This window comes from Ranitomeya variabilis, unplaced genomic scaffold (assembly GCF_051348905.1).
Source record: "Ranitomeya variabilis isolate aRanVar5 unplaced genomic scaffold, aRanVar5.hap1 Scaffold_263, whole genome shotgun sequence".
NCBI lineage: Eukaryota > Metazoa > Chordata > Amphibia > Anura > Dendrobatidae > Ranitomeya > Ranitomeya variabilis.
The window spans coordinates 25,833-47,362 of record NW_027508016.1 but is presented as its reverse complement, the minus strand read 5'-3'; the positions used below and the strand labels follow the sequence as shown (position 1 = coordinate 47,362).

Here is a 21,530-nt window from a genome sequence, read left to right as displayed (position 1 = left end):
GAGCCAAAAAAGGGGCGGCAATCAGTGAGGTGTCACGACTGTGTCCTTTTTGGCTGGATGGAAAGTGTGTGCAAGGGTTGATAGACCCGGGGAGAGAAGCGTCTGTGCTGGGAACCCGTCCAGGAGATTCTGTGTCACCTGGCGACACTGAATATCTCCAGGTAGCCACTATCTACATTGTCGCAGCGGAGGTTTCCACATACCATGAGGTGGTTGTAGACCCGATCTTGCCGTATCCTATGGTAATAGGACAAGATTTGGTAGCACTGTGGGAAAAGGCTGAAGTGTTTGTGGATATAATGTGGATGTCAGTTAGTAATGTTGAGAAGGCAGGCCTGACCAGAGGGAAAGGTGCGACTGTCCAACTAACTGACCTGACGTCACCTGAAGTGTGCCACAATACGACTGATAGTGGTCTGCTGGATAAAACACGTGGAGCTGACACCCAGACAGAGAGTGACTTGCAGGGTCATCAGACTGTGGGGTGTGACACAGATTCTGGGGGTGACTGTGACAAATCATGGCCAGTAACAAGCGCATATGCCCTGGTGACAGGTGGAGGACGGGGTCCAGGACCTGTGGTAACGGGTGGAGGACGGGGTCCAGGACCTGTGGTAACAATAATTAATAACAATAATAATAATAATAATAATTAGTAACAATAACAATTCAATACAATTAAATGTCATAAGGACTTCAAAAATGGCGTTATTAGACGTAGGCGCCGCGAGCTAAATTTCCAGCGCTTTGCCTTTTGCTGATTCGTCAGACCGCTCGCGGTCGGTGGCCAGTAGGAATCGCTGGGAGAATTTAGTTGTGATTTTTAAGAGTTTTAGACGTGTGTGAAAGAAATACTGCAAAGTTAGAATGCTTTAATAAATAGAAGTGTTGATACTTTATTATTATAAATGAACAAAATGCAAAGAGAATGAAAAAGAAGGAAATCAAATCAGGATTCGGCATCCTTCGAAATCGCATCAAAGAACGTATTCTTCTGTGTACACTCGCACAAAGTCATGGATGATGTAGGATTATAGCCGGGTGTATAAACCATTATACAAAACGGGGGGGAATGATCATCATTTACATAGGAAGGTTAAAATACAGTCGTTGACTGAAACAGAAACAGCTGTGTAGGAGGCTTAATACTGGGCGAAGAACAGCCGAACTCTATACAAAGGTGAGGTTGTGGAAGACAGTTTCATGTTATAGATCTTTCACCATTAAAGTAGAGAGGAGTGCAGTGGATCCCGGGCGCTGCTGCTACTAAGGTTAATCCTCAGGTATGTGTTGTGAATTCTGTTTGTGGGCTCCCCCGGTGGTGTTTTATGGTAGTGCCACTTATGTGCCTTCTTCTATCCCTGATCACCTGTTGCCACCCATTAGGGAAGTTTCCTATTTAAGGCTGCTTGGCTGTTAGTCCTATGCCGGCCAACAATGTATCAGTAGCATTCTGTTGCATTTTCCTGCCTCAAGTTCCTGTTCAGCTAAGGCTACTTTCACACTAGCGTCGGGCTCGGCCCGTCGCCGTGCGTCGGGCCGAGGTCCCCGACGCTAGCGTTGTCCCCGCCGCACAACGGGGGCAGCGGATGCATTTTTCCCACGCATCCGCTGCCCCATTGTGAGGTGCGGGGAAGTGCGGGGAGGTGGGGGCGGAGTTCCGACTGCGCATGCGCGGTCGGAAAAAGCGGACCGTCGGGAGCAAAAAAACGTTACATGTAACGTTTTTTTCTCCCGACGGTCCGCTACCATACGCCCAAGCGTCGCAAAACGGATTCACCGTTTGGCAATGCGTCGCAAATGCGTCGCAAATGCGTCGCTAATGTTAGTCTATGGCGAAAAAACGTATCCAGCAAAAACTTTTGCTGGATGCGGCGTTTTGCAAAAACGACGCATTTGCGACGTATTGCAGTTAACGCTAGTGTGAAAGTAGCCTTAGTTGATTTTTGTTTCTAGTTAATGCTATTTCTTGTCCAGCGTGCTGCAATGTGACTCTCTGTAGCTGGAAGCTCTTGTGGACTGAAATTGCCACTCCAGTGGCATGAGTTGTCACTGGAGTTTTAAAGTAATTTCAGGATGGTGTTTTTGAGTAGTGTTTTGAAGTTGACCGTGAAGTAACTCTTTCCTATCCTTCTGCTATCTAGAAAGCGGACCTCAATGTGCTAAATCTGCTGTTCATCCTACGTATGTCTTTTCCTCTTAACTCACCGTCAATATCTGTGGGGGGCCGCTATCTCCTTTTGGGGTTCATCTCTGGAGGTAAGGCAGGCCTGTATATTCCTCTAATAGGGGTAGTTAGATCTCCGGCTGGCGCGTGGTGTCTAGGGCATCGTAGGAACACCCCTCGGCTACTTCCAGTGTTGTGTCAGGTTCAGGTCACGGTCAACTTTAGTTTCCATCACCCGAGAGCTAGTCCGTTTTGTTATTTTTATTTCCCTGCCATTGGGGTAATCATGACAGTTTGGCCGGCCAGATGTGTTAAAACTATGCACTAAAGCAGGAAAGGATGAGTAAAGGTTTTTTTTCTCTGTGTTTGAAAGTGCACCTTAGTTGCTCATTTGTGCTCCTTGCTTAAACTGCAGTCTTCAGCCTTTTTTTTTTCCTCTCCTCTTAATCTCTGAATGGCTTTGGTTACACCTGTTTGAATCATGGATCCACAGAGTTTGGTTGCAGGTCTGAATAACCTGGCTACAAAGGTCCAGAACTTACAAGATTTTGTTATACGTGCTCCAATGTCTGAACCTAAGATCCCTATGCCTGAATTTTTTACCGGAGACAGATCCCGTTTTTTGAATTTCAGAGAGAATTGTAAATTGTTTTTGTCTCTGAGATCTCACTCTGCTGGTGATCCTGCACAACAGGTTAAGATTGTTATTTCTCTACTGCGGGGTGACCCACAAAGTTGGGCATTTGCATTGTCGCCAGGGGATCCTGCGTTATTAAATGTAGATGTGTTTTTTCTGGCTTTGGGGTTGCTTTATGAGGAACCTAATTTAGAGATTTTGGCTGAGAAAGCCTTGATGGCTCTTTCCCAAGGGCAAGATGAAGCTGAGATATACTGCCAAAAATTTCGTAAATGGTCGGTGCTTACTAAATGGAATGAGTGCGCTCTAGCAGCTAATTTCAGAGAAGGTCTCTCTGATGCCGTGAAGGATGTCATGGTGGGGTTCCCTGTGCCTACAGGTCTGAATGATGCCATGAAATTGGCTATCCAGATTGATCGGCGTTTACGGGAGCGCAAATCTGTGCACCATTTGGCGGTGTCTTCTGAGCAAAAACCTGTGCACCATATGGCGGTATCTTCTGAGCAAAGACCTGTGCACCATATGGCGGTATCTTCTGAGCAAAAACCTGTGCACCATTTGGCGGTGACCTCTGAAAAGGCACCAGAGCATATGCAATGCGATAGTGTTTTGTCTAGAGGCGAACGACAGAATTACAGGCGCAAAAATGGGTTGTGCTTCTACTGTGGAGATCCAGCTCATGTTATATCAGCATGCTCTAAACGCATAAAAAAGGTTGATAAAAAGGTTGATAAATCTTTTTCTATGGGTACCTTGCAGTCTAAATTTCTTTTGTCCGTGACATTGATTTGTACTTTATCATCTGTTACCGTGGATGCTTATGTGGATTCTGGCGCCGCTCTGAGTCTCATGGATTGGTCCTTTGCCAAGCGTTGTGGGTTTGATTTAGAGCCTCTGGAAGTTTCTATTCCCCTAAAGGGTATTGATTCTACACCTTTGGCTAGCAATAAACCACAATATTGGACACAAGTGACTATGCATCTTACCCCAGACCATCAGGAGATTATTCGTTTCCTTGTGTTATACAATCTACATGACGTTTTAGTACTTGGATTACCATGGTTACAAATTCATAATCCAGTCTTGGACTGGAGATCAATGTCTGTGCTGAGCTGGGGATGTCAGGGGATTCATGGGGATGCACCTTTGGTTCCCATTTCTTCATCTACTCCCTCTGAGATCCCAGCATTTCTGTCAGATTTTTATGATGTTTTTCAGGAGCCTAAAATTGATTCTCTCCCTCCTCACAGAGAGTGTGACTGCGCTATTGAGTTGATTCCCGGTAGTAAATTTCCTAAGGGTCGCTTGTTTAATTTGTCTGTACCTGAACATACTGCTATGCGGGAGTATATCAGAGAATCTTTGGAAAAGGGTCATATTCGCCCCTCTTTGTCTCCTCTAGGGGCAGGGTTTTTCTTTATGGGTAAAAAGGATGGTTCATTGAGACCTTGTATCGACTATCGACTTCTGAATAAGATTACAGTTAAATACCAGTACCCGTTACCTTTACTGACTGATCTGTTTGCTCGCATAAAGGGGGCTAAGTGGTTCACTAAGATCGATCTACGTGGTGCGTATAATTTGGTGCGGATTAAGCAGGGGGATGAGTGGAAGACCGAATTTAATACGCCTGAAGGCCATTTTGAGTATTTGGTAATGCCTTTCGGTCTCGCGAATGCCCCTTCCGTTTTTCAGTCCTTTATGCACGATATTTTCCGTGAATATCTGGATAAATTTATGATTGTGTATTTGGATGATATTCTGATTTTTTCGGAGGACTGGGAATCTCATGTTCAACAGGTCAGGAGAGTTTTTCAGGTTTTGCGAGCTAATTCTCTTTTTGTGAAGGGCTCAAAGTGTATTTTTGGGGTTCAGAGAATTTCCTTTCTGGGATATATTTTTTCCCCTTCATCTATGGAGATGGACCCTGTTAAGGTTCAGGCTATTTGTGATTGGATACAACCTACTTCTCTAAAGAGTCTTCAGAAATTCTTGGGATTTGCTAATTTCTATCGCCGATTCATAGCGGGTTTTTCTGCCATTGCTAAACCTTTGACTGATTTGACCAAAAAGGGTGCTGATGTTGCTAATTGGTCCTCTGCGGCTGTGGAGGCCTTTCGGGAGCTTAAGCGCCGCTTTTCTTCTGCTCCTGTGTTGCGCCAGCCTGATGTGTCGCTCCCTTTCCAGGTTGAAGTAGATGCTTCCGAGATCGGAGCAGGTGCAGTTTTGTCGCAGAAAGGTCCTGACTGCTCAGTGATGAGACCATGTGCGTTTTTCTCTCGAAAGTTTTCGCCCGCTGAGCGAAATTATGATGTTGGAAATCGGGAGCTCTTGGCCATGAAGTGGGCATTTGAGGAGTGGCGTCACTGGCTTGAGGGTGCTAGACACCAGGTGGTGGTCTTGACTGACCACAAGAATCTAATTTATCTTGAGTCAGCCAGGCGTCTGAATCCTAGACAGGCGCGCTGGTCGTTGTTTTTCTCCCGATTTAACTTTGTGATTTCATATCTGCCTGGCTCTAAGAATGTGAGGGCGGATGCCCTCTCTAGGAGTTTTGAGCCTGACTCGCCTGGTGATTCCGAACCTACTGGCATCCTGAAGGATGGGGTGATATTGTCAGCTGTCTCCCCAGACCTGCGGCGCTCTTTGCAGGAGTTTCAGGTGGATAGGCCTGATCGTTGTCCGCCTGGTAGACTGTTTGTCCCTGATGACTGGACCAGTAGAGTTATCTCGGAGGTTCATTCTTCCGCGTTGGCAGGTCATCCTGGAATTTTTGGCACCAGGGATTTGGTGTCTAGGTCCTTCTGGTGGCCTTCCTTGTCTCGAGATGTGCGTATTTTTGTGCAGTCTTGTGATGTTTGTGCTCGGGCCAAGCCCTGCTGTTCTCGGGCCAGTGGGTTGTTGTTGCCCTTGCCTATTCCTAAGAGGCCTTGGACGCACATCTCTATGGACTTTATTTCTGACCTTCCTGTTTCTCGTAGGATGTCTGTCATTTGGGTGGTGTGTGACCGTTTTTCCAAGATGGTTCATTTGGTACCTTTGCCCAAATTGCCCTCCTCCTCTGAGCTGGTCCCTCTATTTTTTCAGAATGTGGTGCGTTTGCATGGTATTCCTGAGAATATAGTGTCTGACAGGGGTACTCAGTTTGTGTCTAGATTTTGGCGGGCGTTCTGTGCCAGGATGGGCATCGACTTGTCTTTTTCGTCTGCATTCCATCCTCAGACTAATGGCCAGACTGAGCGTACTAATCAGACTTTGGAGACTTACTTGAGGTGTTTTGTGTCCGCTGATCAGGATGATTGGCTTGATTTTTTGCCATTGGCAGAGTTTGCCCTCAACAATCGGGCCAGTTCTGCCACTTTGGTTTCTCCATTTTTTTGTAATTCAGGGTTTCACCCTCGTTTTTCATCCGGTCAATTGGAGTCTTCGGATTGTCCTGGAGTAGATGCTGTGGTTGATAGAATGCATCAGATTTGGGGACAGGTTGTGGACAATCTGAAGTTGTCCCAGGAGAAGACTCAACAGTTCACTAATCGTCATCGGCGTGTTGGTCCTCGTCTTTGTGTTGGGGACCTGGTTTGGCTGTCTTCTCGATTTGTTCCTATGAAGGTCTCGTCTCCTAAGTTTAAGCCTCGGTTTATCGGCCCTTATAGGATTCTGGAGGTTCTCAATCCTGTGTCCTTTCGTTTGGACCTCCCAGCATCTTTTACTATTCATAATGTTTTTCATCGGTCATTATTGCGGAGGTATGAGGTACCGGTTGTTCCTTCTGCTGATCCTCCTGCTCCTGTGCTGGTTGAGGGTGAATTGGAGTATGTGGTGGAAAAGATCTTGGACTCCCGTGTTTCCAGACGGAAACTTCAGTATCTGGTTAAGTGGAAAGGCTATGGTCAGGAGGATAATTCTTGGGTGACAGCATCTGATGTTCATGCTCCTGATTTGGTTCGTGCATTTCATAGTGCTCATCCAGATCGCCCTGGTGGTTCTGGTGAGGGTTCGGTGCCCCCTCCTTAAGGGGGGGGGTACTGTTGTGAATTCTGTTTGTGGGCTCCCCCGGTGGTGTTTTATGATAGTGCCACTTATGTGCCTTCTTCTATCCCTGATCACCTGTTGCCACCCATTAGGGGAGTTTCCTATTTAAGGCTGCTTGGCTGTTAGTCCTATGCCGGCCAACAATGTATCAGTAGCATTCTGTTACATTTTCCTGCCTCAAGTTCCTGTTCAGCTAAGTTGATTTTTGTTTCTAGTTAATGCTATTTCTTGTCCAGTGTGCTGCAATGTGACTCTCTGTAGCTGGAAGCTCTTGCGGACTGAAATTGCCACTCCAGTGGCATGAGTTGTCACTGGAGTTTTAAAGTAATTTCAGGATGGTGTTTTTGAGTAGTGTTTTGAAGTTGACCGTGAAGTAACTCTTTCCTATCCTTCTGCTATCTAGAAAGCGGACCTCACTGTGCTAAATCTGCTGTTCATCCTACGTATGTCTTTTCCTCTTAACTCACCGTCAATATCTGTGGGGGGCCGCTATCTCCTTTTGGGGTTCATCTCTGGAGGTAAGGCAGGCCTGTATATTCCTCTAATAGGGGTAGTTAGATCTCCGGCTGGCGCGTGGTGTCTAGGGCATCGTAGGAACACCCCTCGGCTACTTCCAGTGTTGTGTCAGGTTCAGGTCACAGTCAACTTTAGTTTCCATCACCCGAGAGCTAGTCCGTTTTTTGTTATTTTTACTTCCCTGCCATTGGGGTAATCATGACAGGTATGCTTAAGGGAGGAGTAGGTTCTACGCAAACATTTTTATTTATCCTCTGTTCCGGGATCCACCTCACTGATCTTTCCTTTCCTTGTTGTGTCCTCTTTCCATTTGGTCTGCATACGGCGGATATTGGATAATATCTAACTCTTTACATAGTTGTGCCGCACACAACCTGTTTAGATGAGCGACCAACCCTCTGACTTGCCCTGACTAGTGATGAGCGAATATACTGGTTACTCGAGATTTCTCGAGCACGCTCAGGGGTCCTCTGAGTATTTTTTAGTGCTCAGAGATTTAGTTTTTCGTGCCGCAGCTGAATGATTTACATCTCTTAACCAGCTTGATTACATGTGGGGATTCCCTAGCAACCAGGCAACCCCCACATGTACTTATGCTGGCTAACAGATGTAAATCATTCAGCTGAGGTGAGGAAAACTAAATCTCCGAGCACTAAAAAATACTCGGAGGACCCCCGAGCATGCTCGGGAAATCTCGAGTAACGAGTATATTCGCTCATCACTAGCCCTGACCTGTTGCCCACAGTGTTACACAGGGAGCACCTCTTGTATTTTCTCTCTTCAGGTCTTTCACCATAGGCAGACCGAGCCATGGTCTTCAGCTGAGGACCATAGTTGGATGTGAGACTAGTCTGACTCTTCTTGGTATTTTGCAGCACTGCATCAGGTGATTCGCAGTCGTGGGACCCGTCAATCACCTGCTGTGGCACTTGGACTTTCTGGACTTGGTTTCTCTATTGCTATGGTCCACGGCCGGATCTTTAAAGTATATTATCTCTGAAAAAAATATCACTGGCTGTAATCAGGCAGCCAGGCTCTGATTAATGCTGCCTATTGTTTGGGCAGCATAAATCAAGCAACAGGTTTCTTTTAATGGTAACCCGAAGAAAGCCAGCAAGGATTACTATAAATAAAATGGCTCAGTGCTTTCCTAGCATTCTGTAGGGGTCCCAGTGACTTCACCTCCAGGCAATCGGCATAGGTGACATATCCTAGTTATATACCACCACTGTATAAGGCGGGCTGATTATGATACTAAAGATCACTCTCCTTCTTACTGGGCAGAAGTGTAAGTTTAAGGCTTTAAACATTCCAAAGATATTGCATTATTCCTTCCCATAGCATGCTGGTCTTTGGGGTTCTAGGATCCCTGGCGATCCTGAGGATGGGGCTCTTGATAAAGGGAACGAGGCTTGGCATAGTCCAATCTCGAAATGAGCGGTAGGTGCACATGCTCAACCTCCGCACCATTCATTGTGTATGGGACTGCTGGAAATAGCTGAGTGCTAAGCTTGGTTTATAAGCTCCAGTGTTCTTTTTTGGAGATTTTTTTGGGGTATGAGAAGTTGGGACTCCAGCAGCCAGTAAGTCAACCCTTATCTTTAGAAGAGGGGACGATTTACTAAACTAGAAATCACCCTTTAAACTCACCATGTAATTACATGGATGAAATGGGTCTGACACGTTCTCCACCCGATCATTCAAAGGGAGGGTAGGGTGCGATCTTCTTTGATGTCCTTATGCCTCAATAGGTTTGTTTTTATCACCAGATGCTAAAAAATGCTCTGGACAAATAACTTTAAGCTTCATATTCTAATATACAGGGGTGCATATGCTGGCATAAATGTCTATTCATATTATTATTTTTATACTATGTGGATAGGTAGATGCTGTCCTGCCGGTTGCATGGCCAGAAGGGTCACCAGACCTTACCCAGATTGACTTGATTTTTATTTGGGAAGTTATAAAAAATGAGGTTTGTTTAAGAAAATCATGCACAATTGATAACATTCAACTATTATTTAAACTGTACACCGACTTCTGCACCCCCTGTATACCAATACCATATAATAAGTATGTTAAAATGCTGATTGTATAATCTGTATGTGGAAAGAACACAGCCTTACATATAAGTTGTGGGTCCACTATTATTATTATTCCTTTTTTATCTCTTCCTTTACAGATGGCTTTAATCAAAGTGTCTTATCATATCTTGAAGTAACAAGATCTTCTCCGGAGAGAGGAATATCCACTTTCTAAGAAGATGTTGGAAGAAAAGACATAGAATATTTTTATTTCTCTAAGGTCCTAAGCCTTTCGTACAGTCCAGACATGTTCTGCTGGAGGAGGGCTTTGCCTCTTTCTCTGCGCTTCTTTCAGATGCGTAGTATCAGTTCGGATCCGCTCCTGGATCAGTTGATGACTAGCACAAACCAATTCCAGATTTTTCAACTCATTGGCATCCATAAGTCTAAGCTTACAGTACATCATGTGGGTTGCGCCATCAATACATTATGGGAGCTTCAGAAGGGGAAGCCGAGTGCAAACGCAAATCATGAAACCGTCCGAAATCACCCGGAATTTATTGCTCTTCGGATCCTGGCAGAAAATAAAATTGACTTTATGAGCGACACCACCCTGGTGAATACGCTGTATGCCGTTATAAGGTACGAGCCACTTGCTCCATTGCTCGGTCCTTATGTTGCATCTCGTTTACCATTGTTGTATTCTGTATTTCAAGGTTTAATGTGGAAGCGCACGACTCTTTGGTGCAGCAGCTGCTAATGGAAGGCTGGAGAAGACTGGAAAAGTAAGGCTGGTGGAATGTTTGATTACCAATCCCAGCAGCCATTTTGCCATTTAGTTGCCCAGCATTAGCTCTTTGGCTCTTGAGGTTCGTCATGCTGTGTGTTGCCCAAAGGTTTTCCGCATTGTATCCCTCTTCTCCCACTAGTATACACGTCATAGCATTTCATTGTAGCATCGTAAACATGAGACAAGATGCACAGCCAGGACAGTGGAGTCCTGCACTTTTGCAACTGCGGACTGGAAAAACGAAACCTAAAAAGTTAGATCAATAAATTACTTTTTTATAAAGAAATCTTTTGGATTTTATCCTATATAACTGTATGGCGCATTGTTTGTTATTTTGTATTTATATGATTGATTGTATGTTTTTACCTCTTTCAGGTTTGAACCGGAGACGTTGTCGAAATTCTCAGTTTGTTTGGAAAAACTAGATCTGGGCAGCAGTCCGTTAATGGGAAAGGTAGCCAATGCCCTGAACACGGGCCTGGAGAACATACAAAATATTAGGTAAGCGGTCACCAGTATCTAAGACTACTGGAAGTGATTTAAAGGGATCCTGTCAGGTCACAGTGGCTCTCTCAGAGCTGAAATAATTGTCTTCACAGTCCTTATGTTTCCAAAGGTAATTTATTCCTATTTACTTATATCTACTACTTCCCTATTGTAGTATAACCTGATATGTTTGGTGATGGGTCGACTCCAAAGGGGAAAACTCCTCCTCAGGATGTGAGTTATCTCTGACCAGAGGTGTTGTTTTCATAGAACTATCCGGATAGTGAATGAGGGCAATACAAATGTGGAGGATATGCATAACTTTATGCTACAGGAAGGGCATGATTTTATTGCTGGATTATGGCAAGTAAATCATCATGTCAGCAGTTTGCGAGTCCTGAGTGACCTGACAGGTTTCCTTTAAGAAGCTAACGAGGAGTGGTCCCCATTGACCCCTTAAAGTGGACGCATCACTGTCAAACATATCAAGTTATTTTACAGCGGAGAGATAGCACATATAACTAAATATACAATAAATTACCTTTGGAAGCAATAGGACTGTTAAACAGTCATTTTAGTTCCGCCAAAGTCGTGGTAAATACAGCTCATGGGAGCAGCCATCTTGGCTCCGTCAGCTCTGCCTCTGGTGTTCTAATAGGACACGCCCCCAAATTCCAGCCTTGTTGTTATTTTTCTACTGAATCTTGCATATGTATATTTGTTTTAATTTCTTTTTCACCCATGGATTTCTATAGGCAGAGACTGGTGCAACTATCCTTCAATGTCATCACCCCACACACTAAATAAAAAAAAAAAAATAACAAAAATAAAACATCATTTTTTAAATGTAAGGGTATGTATCCACGTTCAGGAAACGCTGCGTTTTTGACGCAGCGCTGAGCCGCAGCATCAAAAACGCAGCGTCCAGATGTTCCAGCATAGTGGAGGGGATTTAATGAAATCCCGTCTCCACTGTGCATTAAAAAACGCATGCGTTTTTCCTGCGAAAACGCACATGCGGAGCGTTTTTTCAGAACGCAGCATGTTGCTACTATGAGCAAAACACGCAGGAACACCGCAGGTGACCTGCCAGTGACCTCAGGTGCATTTTTGGTCAGGATTTTACCTGCATAAAATCCTGACCAAAGCCTGAAGCAAACCTGACCGTGGACACATACCCTAAGACTTCCATTTACTGTCTGATGTTAAAAATATTACTAATAAATGCGTAAGGCAAAATAGTACTTGTCTACAAAAATAAGACCATATTGACCTGTGGTGACACGCGAATGAAAACAATGAAAAAAAAATTCTAGAATGCTGAAAAGGGAAAAAAATTAACGTGCTTAACTGTTTTTTGTTTTTTTTTTAAAAAGCCAAATCTGGAAATGCTGTAAAATAACAAAATAAGTATAACTTCCCTGCTGAAGCCAATGCCGATCCCGCGTTACCTCTCTGCTGATACTTAGAGCAGGGAGATTAATTTGATTAACTTGCTATTTGGGCTCGTGCATAAGACGTATTTTCTCAGATGAGTGCTATGTGTAGTTTTCACTTGTAGCGCTCGTAACTATGATATTCAATAGGGCTGTGCACATGTCCAAAATTTATTTAATCTTTTTATCGGACTCTGCGGGAAAAAATGTGGGTTATGTCTGATTTTGACCCATCTGAGTGCAGTATGATGGAGGGGCAGAGACTCTGATTCCAGCGATGTGTCACTTACTGGGCTGCTTGCTGTAGTTTTGATAAAGTTCCTGTTTTACTCTTCGCCACGACAGCACCCCACTGGAGAGAGGGATCCGCCCCGCAGGAACAGGAAACCTATTGAGAAATAAAAGAGGGCGGTCCGCCTCTCCTCCTCAGTTTAGGTTTCCTGTTCCTGCAGGAACGACAGGATTTCTATGAAGAAAAAATACCTGGGCATGCACGCCGCCTGTGCGGTGTCTTTTAAGAACGGCAGGGGCTGCAGTCCAGAGGCAGCGTCGGGGGAGATCCGTTTGACGGCTCCCTCCTCGCCTGACAGAAGCCCGGATGATGACCTGGTCCGGGTAAGGCCGCCGGGCATCGTTTCCGAAGCAGGTGGCAATAGCAGGCGCCGGAATCCTCGCTGAGCAGGTGAGGACAGCGTTCCGGAAGTGAGTCCGGGGCTCGGACTGCGCACGCGCCGACCACCACCAAGGATTACCCGGAAGTATAGTTTGAACTTCCGGAGTATCCAAGCTGCGGCCGGCGGCGGGGGGGAAGGTGCGGTCCTTGCGCATGCGCAAGATGGAGGACGCTTAGGCGCCATATTTAAATCAAATGAGCGCTACTATCTGGCGATGTAAGATGTCATCCCCAGGTGCCATGGACCCTGAAACAGGAGACCAAGTACCCCCTGCCAAAGAGCGTCCCAGCAAAGGATCTTCAGACACCGGTCATAAGAGCGGTTCGGTGATCAGATCCAGGACAGGATCTCGGGCTTCTGATCCGGTATTATCAGCTTCACTGGGTGAGTGTGAGTGACTCTACCTATTAAGCTAATGCTATTTCCCCTCTCTCTCTCTCTCTCTCTCCCTCCTCCTTCTCTCATCAGCGCACGGGTCAGGGTAAAAAACGTGAAAAAACAAAACATAAAGAATGTGCTCTATGTAGCCAGCCCCTACCCGACTCATACCCCAAAAAACTTTGTCAAGGCTGTATATCTGAAACCACACAAGGAGCGGCAATGTCCATTACGGACTTGCGTACCATTATCAGGGAAGAATTAAGAGCCATATCCCAAGATAAACCGCATAAAGCCAAACCCAAAATACCGACACCCTCGTCAAATTCAGACAGTGACCAGGTTGTGTGTTCAGACGCCTCCCTGTCGTCATCATCATCATCATCTTCATCGTCTGAAATTGAGGGACGTCCTTGCTTCCCGGTGGAAAGTGTGGACAATTTAGTGAAATCAATACGAGACACTATGGGGTGTGAAGAGACAAAAGGAGCACAAACCACGCAAGATATAATGTTTGCGGGTTTGGCAGAGAGAAAAAGGAGATGCTTTCCGGTCATACCGGCAGTGAAAGCGTTAATAAAAAGGGAGTGGGAAAAGCAAGATCAGAGAAGCTTTTTACCCTCATCGTCAAAACGAAAATACCCGTTTAGTGACGACGAGCTTCTCACATGGACAAAAGTCCCTAAAGTTGATGCTGCTGTAGCCTCTACCTCGAAGCAGTCAACTCTGCCTGTAGAAGATGCGGGACTGCTCTCGGATCCTCTAGATCGCAAAGCCGAGTCCTCCCTAAAAAGATCCTGGGAGGCAACTACGGGAATATTTAAGCCAGCAGTAGCAAGCACTTGCACAGCCAGATCAATGCTCATATGGATAGATCAATTGGACCAACAAATTGAGAATAAAACCCCAAGAGAGAAATTACGGGCAGCCATCCCCTTAATACGGGGTGCAGCAGCCTTTATGGCGGACGCATCCGCGGACTCCCTTCGGTTAGCAGCAAGGTCTGCAGGTCTGGTAAACAACGCAAGGCGTGCACTATGGATGAAAAGCTGGAAGGGTGATGCGCAGTCAAAATCTAAAATATGCGCCATCCCATGTGAGGGTGAGTTCCTCTTTGGCAAAACTCTAGATGACATACTAAAGAAGGCGAAAGACAGGAAAAAAGCTTTTCCTGACTCTTCCATTCCTTTTTATAGGAGAGCCTTCAAAAGGAGACCGTTTGGCAAAAGAAAGCAAACGGATAGGTCTACAACATGGACCGCTAAAGATGAAAAGCAGAGAGGTACCATGTTCAGAAGACCCAACCCCTCAAAAGATAACAAATACTGAGGATATACCAGTTGGGGGTAGATTGAAGTTTTTCGCCACTCAATGGGAAAAGATAACATCTAGCTCGTGGGTTTTAAATACCATCCGAGATGGAATTAAATTAAAATTCTCTCGTGTCCCCCACGAGTCTTATATTATAACATCTTTCAGCTCGCCTATACAGCAACAGGCGTTAGAGCTTGAAATTCAAACCCTATTATCAAAACGGGTCCTAGTCCAAGTTCCGGTGGGACAGGAGGGTAGGGGGTTCTACTCTCCCCTATTCTTAATTTCTAAACCCGACGGTTCTTTCAGGACAATCATTAACCTTAAAAAACTCAACTTATTTATCGAAAATTATACCTTTAAAATGGAGTCCATTAGATCCACCATAAAGCTCCTCTTCCCAAATTGTATGATGGGGGGCATTGATCTAAAAGATGCATATTATCATCTCCCTATTCATAACAGATACCAGAAATTCCTCAGGGTGGCGGTAAAAATCAACAACGAGGTTCACCATTTTCAATATGTGGCCCTGCCCTTCGGCCTCTCAACAGCACCGAGGATCTTCACCAAGATAATGCTAGAGGTGATGGCCTACCTTCGCCAGAAGGAAACCTTGATTGTGCCCTATCTGGATGATTTTCTGGTAATAGGAAATTCAGCTACTCAATGTACTGACCGTTTAGCTCACACAATTTCCTCTCTACAGGGCCTGGGCTGGATAATCAATACCGACAAATCCAGACTCACTCCACTTTCCCGTCAAGCGTTCTTGGGGTTCCATTTAGACTCTATATCTCAAAAGTATCTTCTGCCACAGGTAAAAATTTCACTGATCAGACACAAAGTCCTAGCCGCAATAAACAATCCACGTATATCCCTAAGACAGGCTATGTCATTATTAGGGTCTCTAATCTCTTGTATACCTGCAGTAAGATGGGCTCAACACCACACTAGAACACTGCAACATCAAGTTTTACAAGAGGATAAACGGTTATTGGGTCATCTAAATGCAAAAATAACCTTATCTCAGGAGGTTTTAACTTCCTTAGAGTGGTGGCTAGACTCAGACCATTTGATGAGTGGGGTTCCATGGGTAATAACGCCATCTCATACCATAACCACTGACGCCAGTCCTCATGGATGGGGCGCTCATATGGGGAATGATTATTGCCAGGGATCATGGAGCATAGAGGAAAGCTGCAGCTCCTCTAACTTCAAAGAACTAAATGCTGTAAAGTACGCCTTATACCATTTCCTCCCACAGCTTCGGGGGAAAAACGTCAGAGTCCTGTCCGACAACACCACCACCGTGGCGTATCTAAACCGTCAAGGAGGTACGCGATCAGAGACTCTGATGTCTTCTGCTACGGAAATTTTAAATCTAGCAGAAAATCATCTAGCATCCCTTACTGCGTTGCACATAAGAGGAGCAAGCAATCAGCAGGCGGACTTTCTAAGCCGACACACCCTAAAACAAGGGGAGTGGTGTCTAAACCAACAAATTTTCCTGGACATAGTATCTCTTTGGGGCCGTCCTCAGATAGATCTCTTCGCCACAAGAAGAAACAGAAAAGTTCAGAGATTCGCCTCCCTATCACCAGCGGATCATCCGGACATTCTGGACGCTCTCCAAGCCCCTTGGCAGTTCAGTCTGGCGTACGCGTTTCCTCCGATCATATTGCTACCTCAAGTCATACGCAAAATCAGGGAGGAAGGGGCGAGAGTTGTACTGATAGCTCCATTCTGGCCCAAGAGACCATGGTTCTCATGGCTACAGACTATGTCGATCTCAGATCCTTGGGTCCTCCCCTCAACGCCCAATCTTCTCTTCCAAGGTCCGTTTTTCCACCCTCAGGTGGACAATCTTCACCTGACGGCCTGGAACTTGAGAGGCAGATGCTAAGGTCAAGAGGGTTCTCGGGGGGTTTGGTTGATACACTTCTCCATAGTAGGAAACCCTCCACCACAAAAATCTATACGAGAGTATGGAAAAAATTCCTGCAATTCCATACATCTACCAATACATCAGAAATTCCTATATACTCTATCTTGGAATTTCTTCAAAAAGGGAGAGAACTGGGTCTAACTGTAAACACCTTAAAGGTTCATGTTTCAGCACTAGGAGCCCTCTATGGCCATAACATCGCGGGGGATAGATGGGTATCCAGATTTATTACGGCCTGCGAAAGAATGAATCCAGTTAACATACCTAGGATTCCACCCTGGGATTTAAATTTAGTCTTACAAGCCCTAACAGACTCTCCATTCGAGCCAATAGACTCAATATCAATTAAATGTCTATCACTAAAGACGGCCCTCTTGGTAGCACTGACTTCAGCTAGGAGAATCAGTGACATCCAAGCACTCTCCATAGATCCACCTTTTTTGTTAACCTTTCAGGATAAACTAATTCTTAAACCAGACCCTTCCTATCTACCCAAAGTAGCGAAAAAATTCCACAGGTCACAAGAAATAATCTTGCCCACTTTCTTCAGTAATCCATCCACTCCTGAAGAACAAAAATATCACACTCTAGACGTTAAAAGAGTAGTGTTAAAATACATTGAAAAGACCAGCAGCTGGCGACAGAGTAGGGCTCTGTTTATTTCCTTCCAGGGTGTCAAGAAGGGTCATGGAGTAACAAAAAGCACCTTATCCCGGTGGATCAGAGAATCTATCAGACTGGCTTACTCCGCGAGGAAAGAAATCCCTCCGGAAGGCATAACGGCACACTCCACCAGAGCGATGGCATCCTCCTGGGCAGAGAGGGGAGACGTCCCGATTGAAACTATATGTAAGGCGGCAACGTGGTCAAATCCTTCTACATTCTATAACCACTATAGGCTAGACCTATCGTCAACTTCTGACCTAGACTTTGGCAGGACTGTCCTCAGCACGGTGGTCCCCTCCCTAGGTGATGGTCTCTGAAAGATCTCCAGTGGGGTGCTGTCGTGGCGAAGAGTAAAAAGCCGGATTACTCACCGGTAATGCTCTTTTAGTGAGTCCACGACAGCACCCTCTTACATCCCGCCCTAGATCAATATAATACTGATTGAGTAAATTCCTTTTAATCATAAGCAAATAAGTTTAAAGAATGAAATAAATGATATTTGCCTAATACTGGCGGTCCTCCGGGTACTCTGAAATCAAAACTGAGGAGGAGAGGCGGACCGCCCTCTTTTATTTCTCAATAGGTTTCCTGTTCCTGCGGGGCGGATCCCTCTCTCCAGTGGGGTGCTGTCGTGGACTCACTAAAAGAGCATTACCGGTGAGTAATCCGGCTTTTTCTCTGCTGCAGATCTTGCAGTGCTCTAAATACTGAGCTCTGTATAACCTGGCCCACACCTCTGATTGGCTGCTTTCTGCGTAGGGTGTCAGGATAAGCTCACTGATGGACTCTCAGTTAACTCATTTTGCAAGCCACTCTCTATATCACACACTTCATATGTGCTATAGATCACATTCATGATCCTTTTTAATCCTTTTCCAGATACCTGTCCAGTCTTATGATGAAGACATTCCCGGTCACCTCTAAGCGGTTGCAGCACCGACTGATCAGCAAGGCAGAATCCTTAATGGAGGGGGATAACTACATAGATGTGCACAGCGTGCGCCGGGTCGTCCAGTTTCTGTGCCTTATGAAGTATGACTACCAGCCCCTCTTGGATAAATGCAATCAGATTTTTGTGCGGGACAAGAATAAAATGAGCACGGACACCATGTGCATCGTCAGCGGCCTCTACCGGCAAATGGCTTTCAAGCAGTACGAGTTTCAGGTGATGGCAAAATTGTCTCTGCTCGAAATATCAAACCTATGGAATAATGCGGATCATTTCGGAAAAATATTTTGTGCCTTATTTCCGATGGCTTCTCAAGAGATAAGAAATAGGTGAGTGGGCCCCTTAAAGGGATGTGATGTATCGGCCCCTTAAAGGGATACTACGTATCAGCCCTGAACCAACAGAAAAAATCCCATAATGCAATGATAATACTCAAATAGAACTCGTATTCCCTAATTAGAGGAAGCTCCTGATTATTTTGTAGTCTAATCTAGGAATTCAGTACTGGAAACAAGTGCCAAATGTTGGATTTGTAAAGGTTTGAGCTCCTTTGTTCCCTCCAGGCTTGAAGACGACCTTGTCATACTGGCAGGTAAGATCCATCACATCAGTCTGGTGTACGTGCTGGAGACCATGGCAGAGGCCGAGTGCAAGAACCCAATCCTCATTCAGAAGTAAGTGGATTCTCTAAGCCATGAATGGTTTGGAGCTGGATCCTTCCTGTCCAATCTGATATTGTCCATATTATCACGGTCCGGGTACGGGCTGCACCCCAGCGAGGGTCTGCTGACCCAACTATACATGTGTGAGGCCAGGAGATCCTCGGCCAATTCGGTCCATACCTGGATCATAATATATGGATGTCTGAATCCTGCCATATTTCCATTTACTGTTCAGATGGATGCAAGCTGTTGTTCCCTGTAATCAGCTATTTCAGACTCTTAGTATTCTCCTCCTAGCAAATAAGTACTGAGAGGTTTTATTTTTTTTTTTGCCTGATCCCTTTGATGTACAGACCGATGAGTCCGATGGTGGATTTCTCCACTCCTCAATGCATGAGCCACCCTACTGAGCATTCATGTCCATGGGGGGAATAGAGTGAGAGCGAGCTGATGGCCAGATGAACGCTTGGCCGACCCTCACGGTATATGGGGCCTTTACAAACCTATGAACCATTTTATATGGTGCACATTCTTGAAGCATCTTTACAGTGGAGCAAGGAGCGTCCACCACTTATTAGAGACTCTGTTGGCCGTTTCCTAACTTATTGATGACACTGGCGCAGTGTGTTGTGTCGTTTTTGCCATCAAAGTTACAAAAACCCATATGTACGTCAGTGGGGCTTGTGGTCCGGGTGAAATTTGTTCTGCCACACACGGCACACTGTGTGGGAGCGTCCCTTCTGGATGAGGACGTGGCACGGCTGTGGATGGAGTCTCGTTATGTTGCTTGATGATGTGTGATCTTTTTGTTTTTCTCTCTGTTCAGGATCTGCTCCGCCATCCAGGACAATCTGGATCATTACCATCGCCTGTATCTATGTAAGCTCACAGATGCCGTGGTTTGCCTGCCCTGCCAAAACTATCAACTGTTTGCGGATCTACAAAAACGTCTAACTGCGTAAGTGCAATTTCCATGCATGTGTGGCGAGTAATCGGGTTAAAGGGACATGTGGACGGCCCTATTAGAATGGCGCTGGGTTTACCATGTGGGTAAGACAAGGTCACTAATAAGAATACAAACATACGACTGGTATACCGTGAGGGCCAGGAGCGGACACAGACAGCAGAGGCCCCTGTGCAAGAACAATATATGGACCATCTGCAGCCGGAGAGCTCCTTATAATGCACAATGCCACCTGGTTTGGGGAAAGCAGTGGCCCCTGGACCTCTCGGGCCCCTGTGCGGCTGCACTGGTTGCACCAATGGTATGTCCGCTACTGGTCAAGGTGACATTGGGGAGTCCTCCAGCGTGCATGCGCACAGTGTAACTGCAGAGGCCTGTGCGCGCTCACCGACCGCGCTCACTGACCTCTCTCCTCTGCTGTGGCTGCTCGCTCCACGGAAAGATGCAGAAGTGTGGCGAGCAAGAAGCGTTAAAGAAAGAAGAGGGAGGAAAATCGCATGGCCGCAGCAGAGAGGAGAGAGATCTGTGAGTGCGTGCGCTGGCTCCTGCTGCTACATTGTGTGCTTTCCCCAAGCGAGCGCTGTCAATCAACACAGGAGGCAAAAAAATATCTTGGCCGTGCCAACAACGGACACCCGGATTTTAACATAAATATGCTCAACAATAATAGTTTATTACTAAAAACATATGGGTTGTATAAGGACTATTTTATAAGGCTTATTTTAATTAGTAATTTTGGAGTGACACTCATCACAAAGTGTTTTTTTTTTTGTTTGTTTTTAATAAAGACGTGACATTTTTGTTCTATGGACCTCTTATTTTATCTTTTGCCTGGGGAAACCACAAAAATAAAGCCCACATTAATGTGTTTTGAGGGTTTTGTTGGCTTCTTTTTGTTCCCTTTGTCACATTTATAATTGATTTGATTCTGAGAAGGTGACTTTTTCTGATGCCTGAAATGTCCCTTCCCGTAGCTTTATGAAGACGTCTCATGTCCCATCTATGGTGGTTATGATGACCAGGTCACTGTCGCTGCTGACCCTTACTAGAGTGGATGAAGCCGTCCTTAGAAAGATTGACGACGTCATTCCCCAGTGTGACCTCAGCGACCTGAATAGCATCGCGAACAGCGTCATCCGGTGGTTACAGCCCGCCCAGCTGTCCAGGCAGAATAAATCCGGGATGTATGAGAAACTCCTCCATAAAGTGAGCCGATACGGACTGGAGAGAGTGAAGAATATGGACGACATTGATCATCTGTTGAATGAGCTGACGTACGTGATGAACGGGCAGTGGCTGCAGAATATGCTGATAGACGACATCCTGCTCACCTGCCAGCGCCTGCTGCACCAGGTCACCTGGAGGAACGCACCGTTTCTGGCGCTGGTTATTAGTTACTGTAATACTCTGTGTCCTCCGGTTCTGGACAAGATCGCAGAAGTCACCATGGAGAATGTCACAAAGGTAGAAGCCCCGTGGGTTCAGATTGGAAGGCCAGTCACTGGCCCAAACGAAACATCTGGTGGCCAAAGGTCTATTCAGTGCGTGCACCTGACAGCTGTCTAGGGGCGGCTTAAAGAGCACCAGTCCTGTGTGTTACACTATGGTACCCCCATGTAATAATTATTCCGGAGCATCTTTTCATTGTTGTTCCTCTGTTATTCCTTCAGGAAATCCTTAAAGGGATTCTCTCATCATGTATCTTTGGTAGCACCCATCTCCCCTGCCTCCCGATTTTTCGCTTGCAATGGGGTAAGGGGACAGTGGTGAGCTCCTAAGGTCCAGATGGCCTGCAGAGGCAGATGTGCATGCTGCTTGTCTGGGAAACTGGACACTTCTGACAAGCTGCAGGAGTGGCTGGTAACCTAGACAATGAGCAGTAAACTA

The 21,530-nt window shown here is 45.7% G+C and overlaps 1 pseudogene; it reads left to right on the top strand.

Moving 5' to 3' along the window:
• LOC143789469 (FAST kinase domain-containing protein 1, mitochondrial-like) overlaps positions 1-21,530 on the top strand; it is a 44,115-nt pseudogene that overhangs the window by 4,009 nt on the left and 18,576 nt on the right.